An 11,681-nucleotide genomic window follows, 5' to 3' on the forward strand; every position below is an offset into this window, starting at 1 on the left:
TTCACCTCCAAGTAGCCTAGCATATAAAAGTTTAGTCCAAAGACTATGAATTACTCATAAGGTACAGTGTATATTTAAATACATAAGAAGAATCCACTCATGGGATTCCTTACGCTAGAAAGAAACTGCTAATGGTGTATCTTACATGCCACCTGCACAGGAGCCGGTCCAGCGGCACTGGCAACGATCTCGCTCGAATGTCTTTACATGTGCCACCATCACAAGTGCCTGGAAGGCGACGCTGAGCACAGGTGCCATCACGATTTCACTTTCACTTGCTCCAAAGGTCTTCGCAAGCCGAGTTTCATGTCCAGCGAAGGAGATGACGTTGGCATGGGTGCCAGTTGTAGAATTTAGTTTGATTTCGATTTCATTTGCCTCAACAGGTCTTTGCAAGCGGAGTTTAGTGTCCAATGAAGTAAAGGTACGCATAAGTGGGCTGGCTACACCCCTGGCAGAGGCCTTGGATTTAGGTCTCACTTGGCTTGCTGGGTCTTCTCATGCACAGCATGTTTCCAAAGGTCTCGGTCAGAAGTCATCGCCTCAGTGAGGCCCAATGTTCGAAGGTCATGCCTCACCACCTCATCCCAGGTCTTCCTAAGCCTACCTCTTCCACAGGCTCCCTCAACTGCTAGGGTGTGGCATTTTTTCACAGCTATCCTCATCCATTCTCACCACATGTCCATACCAGCGCAATCGTCTTTCTTGCACACCACAGCTGATGCTTCTTAGGTTCAACTTTTCTCTCAAGGTACTTACACTCTGTCTAGTATGCACACTGATATTACACATCCATCGGAGCATACTAGCTTCATTCCTTGCAAGCCTACGAATGTCTTCAGCAGTCGTGGCCCAATTTGACTGAGGACTGGTGAACCCGGATGGCTACACCAGGCTCTAATCTGATTTGGCAGAGTTTCTACAGCTAGATGCCCTTCCTAACGCCAACCACTCCGAGAGTTAAACGATGATGATGATGATGATGACAATGATGATATATAGTTAGAAGTATTGCTATCTGTTGGAGTTTTAGCACTTTAACTGCTATTTCTGAACTTCGGTATGTGATGAAGCAACTGTTGCAGATCCCTTAATTATGTTTATAAATGTATAAGAACTTTTAGATAATTTCTTCACCGATAATGGTGCTTACATACCTTTACACTTTTATTTGTAATAATTATTCACTCCCTGATAGTAAACCGCAGATTTTCTGCGGTATTGCTTGTGACGCACATGGTAATTCTTGAGGAGGGATAAGAACTGGCTGGGCTATGTAAGTTTGGAGATGCTGTTCATATTGTGCTGATGCACGATGTTGCTGTTCATATTGTGCTGATGCACGATGTTGCTGTTCATATTGTGCTGATGCACGATGTTGCTCGGTTGTGCATGCACAATTGCCAGCATCGTCAAATTTGCAAACTGGAATATCATACTGATGAGGAAATGAAGTTTTCACTTTTCTGATCCAGAAACGCGTCTATGATTAATTAAGACTGGTTAGTTTTGTTGTTTTTTCTTCTTGTTTTGCCTTTGTGAGTTACAAGTATTGCTGTCTGTTGGAGATTTAGCACTTTAGCTGCTATTTCTGAACTTCGGTATGTGGTGAAGCAACTGTTGCTGATCCCTTAATTATGTTTATATATATACATATATATCATCATCATCATCATTTAACGTCTGCTTTCCATGCTGGCATGGGTTGAACGGTTTGACTGAGGACTGGTATGCCAGAGGCTGTACCAGGCTCAATCTGATCTGGCAAAGTTTCTACAGCTAGATGCCCTTCCTAACACCAACCATTCTGAGACTGTAGTGGGTGCTTTTATGTGACACTGGCATGAGGGCCAGTCAGGCGGTTCTGGCAACAACTACACTCAAAAGGTGTTTTTTATGTGCTACCTGCCACAGGAGCCAGTCTGGCAACACTGGCAACGGTCACGCTTGAATGTTGTTTTTCACATGCCACTGGCACATGTGCTGGTAAGGCGACACTAGCAGCGACCATGCTCAATTGGTGCTTTTCACACACCACTGGCATAGGAGCCAATCCGTGGCCCTAGCAACGATCATGCTCGGATGTGCTCTTAACGTTCCACTGGCACGAGTGCCAATCAGGTGGTACTGTCATCAGCCATGTCAGCGATTTTGTTTTTTTTTCACTTGCCTCAATAGGTCTTCGCAAGCAAAGTTCATTGTCCAATGAATGAGGAGTACTCATGAGTGGGCCGGTTACACCCCACGTTCGGATATATATACATACACACATACATATATATATATATATATATATATATATGTGTGTGTGTGTGTGTATATATATATAGATACACACACACATATATATCTTTGTATACATACATACATACGGGCTGAGGTGGTGAGGCAAGACCTTCGAACATTGGGCCTCACCGAGGCGATGACTACTGACCGAGACCTTTGGAAATGTGCTGTACGTGAGAAGACCCGGCAAGCCAAGTGAGATCGTTGCCAGTGCCCCTGGACTGGCTCTTGTGCGGGTGGCACATAAGATGTACCATTTTGAGCGTGACCGTTGCCAGTACCGTCTGACTGGCCTTTGTAGGGTTTTCGAGCGAGATCGTTGCCAGTGCTCCTGGACTGGCTCTTGTGCGGGTGGCACATAAAAGACACCATTTCGAGCGTGGCCGTTGCCAGTACCGCCTGACTGGCCTTCATGCGGGTGACACGAAAAAGCACCCACTACACTCCCTGAGTGGTTGGCGTTAGGAAGGGTATCCAGCTGTAGAAACTCTGCCAAATTAGATTGAAGCCTGGTTGTTGCCATCCGGTTTCACCAGTCCTCAGTCAAATCGTCCAATCCATGCTAGCATGGAAAGCGGATGTTAAACGATGATGATGATATACAGGAGTTGGACAAAATAATGGAAACACCTTAAAATTTCAAACAAATTTATTTTAATATGAAGCAGGACCACCCCTGGCAGTAATTACAGCTTGAATTCTATAAGGTATGGACTCATACAACATTTGAATTGTTTCTAAAGGAATTTTTGTTCATTCTTCAGCTAAAACAGTCTCCAGTTCTTGTAGTGATGATGGCGGAGGGTATCAACTCCTTACTTGTTTTTCTAAAATGCACCATAAATGTTCAATAATATTGAGATCTGGGGACTGTGGTGGCCAGATAAGATGTTCAACTTCACTAGAATGTTCCTTATTCCATTCAGTAACAACTTTAGCCGTGTGAATTGGTGCATTATCATCCTGAAAGATTGCGTTTCCCCCCAGAAACAGTTCTGCAACCATAGGATGAATTTGATCAGATAAAATGCTTAAATAGTCTTGACTATTAATTCTGCCATGAAGGGAAACCATTGGGCCAGTGGATTTTCAAGATATAGCCCCCCCCCCCCCCCCCGGATCATCACAGATCCTCCTCCATGTTTAACAGTTAGAAGAAGGCAGTCTGGGTCAAATTCTTTTGGCTGTCTCCACACGTATACTTGGCTAGTGGTTGGAAATAAGGTAAAGGATAACTTGTCCAAGAAAATATAACATTCTTTCACTGCTTTAGGGACCAATTCTGTAGGTTTTTACTCCAGTCTAAATGCTTTGCAATGTTTGTTTTTGAAAATAGTGGTTTTCTGATTGTAGCTCACTCATGAAATCTGGCTTTGTGCAGCTTCTGGTGAACAGTTTTTGTGGAAACTGGGTTCTCGAGGTTGTCATTAAGCTCTGCAGTAGTTTTGGGAGCTGTACTTTTGTGATCCTTTCTAATAATTCACGTAAGAGTCCAACGGTCCCTATCTGAAAGTTTTGGTTTTCTTCCTGAGTTTTATTTCAATGAGGAGGTTTTTCCCTCTTTCTCAAACACTGTCATTACTTTTGAGACAGTACTTCTTGGTACACCAAACATTTCAACTGTTTTCATTATGCTACCGCCTGGCATACGAGCACCAACAATTTGACCTCTTTGAAAGTTCGATAGATTTGTCATTTTAATGAATTTTAATTTCCTTTTTCTGATGATATCTGAAAAGAAACAGCAATTTAGCAAAACATATTAATCAACACTAATAATGAATAAAAAAAACATAAAAATAAACAGGCTTTTGATGGTTTTATAGATATTTCAAAATTGTGATGCTATGATGCTAGGTGTTTCCATTATTTTGTCCAGCCCCTATATATTTAAGGATAAAGAATTAAGGTTAAGAAAATATGTGTTAAACACAGTATTGAAACCTTATTTCAGAAAATGTTATTTTTGCAGAGCACATTCACCACTCATGGCTACCAGGCATCATCAGTGATACTTAGCAAACATCATTGTAATAATTCCAGGAATTCTGGGATGGACATTGGGTGTATTTCAAAGATAAAAAGAGAAGATGGAATGTACCAACAAAAAAATTTATACTACCACAACAATTGTTTCATCTTCAAGATGCACTGCTCCCTTGTGGGCATGGAACGATGCAATAACCTCAGATGCAATGCATAGTGCATATAAGACTCCTCGGGTGCGACAATAAGGTTCTAAGCTGGGAGATTTACATTTGAGCTTCACTGTATTGAGATATCTTAACAGACAGATGCACAGACAAACAGACATGCACATTCTGACGTTTAAATCAATGCAAAGACACTCAGATACACACATTAATAATTATACTCATGAGTACATGCCAGCGTACACCACATGTATGTATGCCAGTCAATCACACATGCACACAGCTATACACACATACAGAAACACACCTACACATACGGATACATCCCTCAGGGCACAGGTTCACCCACCCAGACACATACAGAGATCACATCAACACTGCCACCATGGAGCACACACACACGTGCACGCACACAGGTACACCTACAGACACATTCAGATAAGCACACTCACACCCTCACACAATGCTCAAAGGCCACCTACACACACACACACATACACACACCCCATCACACCCACACCACAGGACATACAAATCCAGATGTCTGCAGGCAAGTTCACTTAAACACTCACACACTCACATTCATATGCAGATGTACACATCAGTACACACAAGAAACTTCCACTCAGCACATATATACTCACATAAGCATATAGAAACATGTCAACTCTGCACATACATGTGCACACAGATTACACACACACACACACACACACACACACACACACACACACACACACACACACACACACACACACACACACACACAAGACTTCTCAGACATACATTGCAGATACAGAACAATAAACAGCACATGGGCAAAAGCAATGTATGGAATGATAGTTTTGGCACATAGCAATGTATGGAATGATAGCATAGTGTTCACTGTTCAATGTGGATTATGGCAGTTTGGTGCTGTGTTTACAGGGTGGCAATATTTGAAGGTGGCTGTTATGGCATATAAACAACATGTAATGCATTCAGTTAATTTATTAATGACCTTTTCCCAAGTAAGCAAGATTGATAGGGATTCTTCAGCGCACAATCCACAGGTCCTAGAATGTGTGTTGTAGGGTTTTGCATATTTTATAATTGACCACGAAATCTCATATCTAATCCTGTCAGTTTTCAGTTGCCACAGAAAATCTGCCAATGATATCATGTGTCTCTTGTTCATTCTTTTAAAACTAGAAACATGATTTCTATATTGATTCTTGAAAGAATCAGCTGTGACACAAATGTACATATAAGGGTCTCCCCTCATGAGCACAGTACATTTATAGACGATGTTACGAATCATGCAAAGGTTATCCAATGAGCAATTAAATCTATTCCTGAAGGAGCACCTATTTGTGGCCATTTTTGGTGACTGGGGGATGTGTAGTGGTTGTCCTATCATTCCAGTTATAAGTGGTTGTGGATTCATCATGCTGTTGGTGTGCAGGTTCTGTAGGTTAATTGTTACAGGTATATTATTAACTCTGGATGTTTCAGGGCTATCATTTTCTGTAGTTAACTGTTGTTGGTTGTCAATCATGCAAGTATTGAATGTAAATTCATTATTTGAGCTTTCAGTGATGATGTTTTTCAAGGCCTTTTAAGTTTAACATTATTTATTCTGTGCATATGTTGCCACAAGTTAGAAGAGGTTGCATATGACATTTTTACATTATGTCTGTTAAATATTGAGTGATATTTATGAGATTTCGGGAAGCATCTATCAAAGGCTGCCAAAAATCGTCTGGCGATTTTAGAAGTTACATTTGAGGCATAGATCGGGTTGTGCCAAAGAACAGTGTGGTTTCTTTTTTGGTGTTAGGTTTATTTATTGTTAGTGTTTCGTGTTTGTTTAGTGGAATAAATTGTGTCGGGTGTTTCTATATGCCTGTATGTTTAAATAAGTACTGAGTGGAAGTCTCTGGTGTATACTGATGTGTATATGTGTATATCTGTGTATGAATGTGTGTGTGCATAATTGTGCGAGTGTTTGAGTGTACTTGCCTGCAGCCATGTGAGACTGTGGGGGTTAATGTACATTTGGATTTGTATGTCCTGTGGCGTGGGTGTAATGGGGTGCTTGTGTGTGTGATAGGGTGCTTGTGTGTGTGATGGGGTGCACATGTGTGTGTGTGGGTCTGTGAGCATTGCATGAGGGTGTGAGTTTGCCTCTGTGTGTGTGTGTGTGTTGTGTGTGTGTGTGTGTGTGTGTGTGTGTGTATGCTCTATGGTGGCAGTGTTGATGTGATCTCTGTATGTGTCTGGGTAGGTGAATCTTTGTGCTCTGAGGGATGTGTCCGTGTGTAGGTGTGTTTCTGTATGTATGTATAGCTGTGTGTGTGATTGATTGACAAACTGAGTGTCTGTGTGTGCATGAATGCGACATAATAAATAATAACACAATATATATGACAGGCTGTTGTGTGAACAAGAGTGTGTGTGTTATACAAATATGTGTATGTGTGTGAATGAGAAATACAGAGCATGGAAAAGAGTTTGTAATATGGACGATCAGCGTCCTGAACACAAAGATAAGAAAATACCAGTTCATAGTTGGGGTACACAGTAGATTGAAAGTCTGTATATAAGAGGCTGTGGCTTCAAGGCAGAGCTAAGTCACGTGACGTGAAGATGAGGCTTCCATGCCGAGCTGGTTACTTGAATACAGGAGATTCTCACAGGTTGATCTGGCTGTTATTTCGTGGTGGAAACAGTTCACACAAACAGTGTTAAGAGAAGCTGTGGTTGCTGTTGGCGGTGTGTACGATGTCGACGAAGAAGCTGTAGTAAACAGTTGAACGGTGGTGTTGACGTTGTTGCTGGAAACTGGTTCTGTGTGTGGTCAACGACCAGACCTCAGAGAGGTCTGAAGCCGAAGACAAACCGGCAATGATAAAGCAGACTATTTATAGGGAAAAAGGGGCTCCAGAAACATCAGACAAACACTCTCTCACGTGACCTTATTAGAAGGCCATGATTGGTTGGTGTGCACCCTGGCACGAAACAGAACTGGAGACAAATGCCACGCAAATAAGAGCCAATCAGGGTGATAGACACAGCAGAGCCGAAGGCTAGATGTTACCTGCTACATTCGCATTTGAGAATATATAACCAAGAGAGTAGGTTTCACTACATCATCATCAGTGATTCCCTAAAACACAATTTACAAATGCCAAAGTTTGTGTTGTATGGGAGAACCTTACATACAATGGACCAGGATAGGGTATAGGGAACATTTTGGGATCTGAGGTTGTGTATATAAGTTGCTAATGAGATAGATGATTTAGGATTTGGTTGGAGAAAGAGTTCTTGAAATCAACAGTGCCACTGATATAGACCCTTGCTCGGTGTGAGCATAGTGTTGTAACTCAGCACTTGTAGACTACATTCTTGAACAGAGAGAAACCTCTAAGAGGGCAGAGATAAGACACCTGACAATTGCAAGTTTTCCTACCTGATCTGTGGCTGGAGTTTACCACTGGAGAGGTCAGTTTTCTATGGTCTGTTGTCAGTAGAGAAGAACTAGAGATATAATTGTTATCGGTGTTTGAGTGGGAATTTTCCACTGGTATATGTGGTCATATGGGTAGTATTGTGGGGAGATGCCTTGAGGTTGGTATTATTGAGTTGAGTTGGGTCACTAAGGGTTGTATTATTGCCATTAGGTGGGGTGCAGTGGGATAGATTGTAGGTTCTAAAGACTAGTGTTGTAGTTTGCATCTGTTAGAGGAGGCAATTATGGATCCTAAATTAGGTGTGGTGGAATAGGAGATTTTAATAGATGATTTATTGAAGATAGGGTAGTATTTATGCTGCGGTGGGAAGTTAGAGTTTAGGATTTTAAAGAAAAGTTTGGGTAGAGATTTACCTTGGAGGGAGAAAGGTGGTACAAAATGTAGGATCTCACGCTTCCTGTACTTAGGAGGTTTCTACATACCTTAGTAATTTCCTTCTATTACCAAATTAGACACTTTCCCTCCTTCAAATAATTGCTATCCCGTTTTTCACTATCTCAACTTCTAATAATTCTATAGCTATCATCCCTAAACTTTGAAACCTATACACAGATCCAACAACAACTAACCACCCTTCAATTACTATCTATCCCCCCCACTCATCTCCCAATTCTCCACCTCTCTTAATACCCTCATTATTAACCCCTGCCCTCTTCTTGCTCCCTTATCTCCTCTCACCATTCTCAGTCTTAACACCCCTCATAACCCCATTGGCCCTCCTACGTTCTGCCTCTCATATGGCTTGCTCTCCCTATTTAATCATTCCACCTTTGAACTTCTCTGCATTATGATCTAAAATGTAAGAGCTTTTCTACCCTGATGACAGAGGCTTGATTTATTCAATGTTGATTGCTTTCATTACTGATGAACTAAATCTACCAACATAATGATGGATCTGTGAGCCCCTAGAAACAGCTGTTGGACTTATAACACCTTTCTTCCTCCCCTTTAATTTTCTCTGTCGTTTGTACTCTGTATATCCATTAAGATAAATATCTATATATGTATACATAAGTATTCATTGTCTGAAAGTCTCCACTTTTTGCTTTCTCTTGTTTTGAATGTATGCATATATACATATTTTGTATTTCATACCAAACCTGTTATAGTTAATATATCTAATTTGTTTATCCACATAATTGCCTCCATATCTACTCAGCTAGATCCATCTTATAGCCAATCTTTACCCTGTGGAACTGATCCACTGCAAAGACATCGGAATCTAAGTTTGAATCATTTAAGCACTACTTAGTATCTTCTATACTGAGAATCTTTGGATCTGTCAACTGTATGTGTGTGTGTGTGTGTGTGTGCGTGTCTGTGTATTGGCTCTTGTGCGGGTGGCACATAAGATGTACCATCTTGAGCGTGACCGTTGCCAGTACCGCCTGACTGGCCTTTGTAGGGTTTTCGAGCGAGATCGTTGCCAGTGCCCCTGGACTGGCTCTTGTGCGGGTGGCACATAAAAGACACCATTTCGAGCATGGCCGTTTTTGTGCGGGTGACACGTAAAAGCACCCACTACACTCTCTGAGTGGTTGGCGTTAGGAAGGGCATCCAGCTGTAGAAACTCTGCCAAATTAGATTGGAGCCTGGTGTTGCCATCCGGTTTCACCAGTCCTCAATCAAATCGTCCAACCCATGCTAGCATGGAAAGCGGACGTTAAACGATGATGATGATGATGATGATATATATAGATAGATAACAACTGGTGTTGATTTGTTTACATCCCTGTAACTTAGTAGTTTGGCAAAAGAGATCAGTAAATACTAGGTCTGATTTGTTTGACTAACTCCTTCAAAGCAATGCCCCAGCATGGCTGCAGTTGAATGAATGAAAAAAGTAGAAGATAAAAGATATTAAAACCTTTTATATCTCTAACATCAGAAAAGAAACCTCAAAATTGAAATGTTGAGTAACAGCTGGTTACTTCTTTTTTCCTTTCTACTCTTCAAAAATGATTTGTAATAGAGTGGATGTTTGCAAAAAGAGATTGATTCTGTGGTATGAAACGTCAGCAATACATGTACACATGCATGCATGCCCATATGCACACAAACACATACACAAAGGTCTATTGACAAAAGAGAAAGCAAAGAAAATATACTTACGTAATCAAAGATAAGAAAAGCAAACAAATTTATAGATTTTTTCCTGTTTATTCAGCTGAACATTAAAATGAAAAAAGTGAGTTTCTTAAATGATATTCTCTAAACATGAAACACAGGAAATAACAAAGGAAGGTGATGGGGGATTTGATAAGTTGGCAGCCTACTAGCTAGAATTTTGATAGACTTGTGCTCTATAGGTGCCAGTGCCACATAAAATGCACTTGTGCTAGTGCTGCATAAACACACAATGCTAGTGATATGGAAAAAGCACCCAACACACTCTGTAAAGTGGTTGGCATTAGGAAGGGCATCCAGCTGTGGAGACCATGTCAAAATAGACAATTGGAGCCTGGACAGCTCTACGGCTGGCCAGCTCCATGTCAGATCTTCCAACCCACGTCAGAATGGAAAACGGACATTAAATGATGATGATTAATCACCATAATAGTGATGTATTTGATTAACAATTTATAGTTGAAATCACACATGTAAATAGTTACAAGAAATAGTTGTGGCACTAGCTTGTGGCACTGCTTGGTGTAACCTCATCCACTACCTGACCCTTGGCTATCTTCAGTGAAGTCTACTCAACTGGATCAAAACTATGGTCTCAGGATGATGTGTACCTTTTTACCTGCCAGAAATGGGGACCATGAAAAAATCATAAGGCTGCCTTTTCTACTCTGATTAAGTCAGAAAAAGCTACAGGAAATCACTCTGTCATCTCTACATGGTTCCTGTTTGCTCAAACTTTCCTGCAATTCCATACAATGATTTGATCCAGTCACAAGAGGCATTTTTCTATGACACTTGCATAAGTATGTAAACATTTCTACTTGGCGTTGTTTACCATCCACTAAACAGCCATCAAGACACAGCTTTTTGACATCCTAAGGCCTGCATCTGGGTAAACAATCACTTATGTTTTCAGTTCTGACAATTTCACTTATCCAGAAATTGATTGCAAAACCTTTCATCTAGGTATTGTATAGGATGAACCAAATTTCTAAAACATGAAAAAGGCTGAAGGAGTCTTAGCATCAGTCAATAAGACCTTTGTCAGCAGCTCACTAGTTATCTATTTAATGCTACATATGGCTATAGTGTGTCTGAACTTACACTTTGCATCTCCAGTCTTGAACCTCATCTTGTTCAGAGACATGCAACCAGAAGAATACCTTGTTAGTTCCTTACCATATCTTGCTTCTCTGGTCAATGATACACTAAAGCTTCAACATCTAGTGGTTGACTTGGTAGAAGTCCAAGAGATTATACACAATCTTTTCAATAATTTTGGCCACCTTTTTAAATTCAATACCTCTACCATTGTGGATATGCTTATAAATAAATTTAAAAAAAGAATAAAAAAACACTGCCTCACCTATCACTTTCAGAAATTTTTGGCATTCAGAATTATTGAAGCATGGAATAAACTACCTATGTCAGTTGTTGGTTGTTAGGACACTTAACATACAAAATTCTATGCTTCCTGAAATTCACCAACACCACTCCTGCTGTATGTATGCACCCATTCTTTTTTATGGCCCTTTTACTGTTCACATTCTGTCTTTTTTTTAATTTTATCATGTGTACTATGCATGTAGTTTTAACTATCATT

The sequence above is a fragment of the Octopus bimaculoides genome, chromosome 9 (assembly GCF_046866305.1).
Source record: "Octopus bimaculoides isolate indiv1 chromosome 9, ASM4686630v1, whole genome shotgun sequence".
Lineage (NCBI taxonomy): Eukaryota > Metazoa > Mollusca > Cephalopoda > Octopoda > Octopodidae > Octopus > Octopus bimaculoides.